General features: G+C 58.9%; 1 protein-coding gene across 10 annotated transcripts in view; it reads right to left on the bottom strand.

Annotated features, from left to right (window-relative positions):
• The window catches only part of Sema6c (semaphorin 6C), a 13,800-nt gene extending 13,233 nt beyond the window's left edge, over window positions 1-567 (bottom strand). For 6 of the 10 annotated variants that reach the window (XM_021157935.2, XM_029475570.1, XM_029475571.1 and 3 more), the window contains exon 1: window positions 275-497. The gene's annotated coding sequence lies outside the window, so the exon portion shown is untranslated. Of the gene's footprint in view, window positions 1-274 lie in introns of all 10 variants that reach the window. The other 4 variants (XM_021157937.2, XM_021157936.2, XM_029475568.1 and 1 more) reach the window with 2 other exon arrangements.
• Window positions 568-1,084: the final 517 nt, after the last annotated feature.

Below are 1,084 nucleotides of genomic sequence, written 5' to 3'. Positions count from 1 at the left end.
AAAAAAAAAAAAAAAAAAAAAAAAAAAAAAAAAAAAACCACCCCTTCCATGATCCCCAATCTTATGGGACGCGACTACGACCAGTCGCGTCCCATAAGAAGCCTACACCCTACGCCCATCAGTGCAGCTGGGCTCGGCCACGGTCCCCTCCTCCTCCACGCACCCTAACTCTGCCAGGCACAGGACGCGCTGGACCCACTCGAGTCCCTGTGACACTTAGGAGCTTGACCCCCTCTTGCGGCGCTCCTGTCCCTCCCTGTAGCTACATCCCTACCCCAAGGTACTTGCTCCGAGATCCAGGTCAGCAAGGTTCAGGGAGCAGCAGGCGGCCCCTAGCTCCCCGCCGCGCAGAGTTCGCAATCCGTGGTTGGGGCTTCGGCAAGATGCGACGAACGTCCGTGCTTAGATTTAGACTCCAGGGTGCTGTCGGGTTACGAGAGCCTCGGGTCCGAGTACGAGCCCCTATTCCCGCCGCAGATCGGCGGAGGAAAACAATGCGACCGCCCGGGGCTCTGGGCTCGGCCCCAGCCGCCCCGCCCGCCTCCCAGCCGGGCCCGCCTCCGGCCCGCCTCTCGGGCCCGCCGCCCAATGGGATACTAAGCGGCGGGATAGACACTGCCTCCTCGCCACCTCTTCACCAATAATACTACAGGAAGGAGGGGCACGGAGCGCACGGTCCACCCAGAGCTAAACCCAGAGGGTGAGCCTGAGACCAGAGTCAGGCACGAGATGGAAAGACCCAGGGACAGTCGCTGAGACGAGGACATAAGACACACGCACACAGGCTGGTAGAAAAGAAGTCCCGACAGACAGAAATGTCACAATCAGGAAGGAAGACAACTCGAGAAGAGAGACAGGAAACCAGGGGGCCTTGGCTGGGCTGGGCTGTCAGAGCCTGCACGATCCTCCCTCACTTCCATCAACGACTTAGGCGACCCTGCTCTCATGGGAGTCTCCCGCCTTGTCCCTCCGCATTCTCCTTCCTAAGCTTCTGTCTGTGTCTCTTCTGCATCTCCGTGTGATTTCTCTGGTTCATATTTATCCTGACCCCAATAAGAAGGCCTGCACGTAGTTTAGGAGGCCT

Source organism: Mus caroli, chromosome 3, assembly GCF_900094665.2.
Source record: "Mus caroli chromosome 3, CAROLI_EIJ_v1.1, whole genome shotgun sequence".
Lineage (NCBI taxonomy): Eukaryota > Metazoa > Chordata > Mammalia > Rodentia > Muridae > Mus > Mus caroli.
The sequence above is the reverse complement of the archived record's forward strand: the minus strand, read 5'-3'. Positions and strand labels throughout refer to the sequence as shown.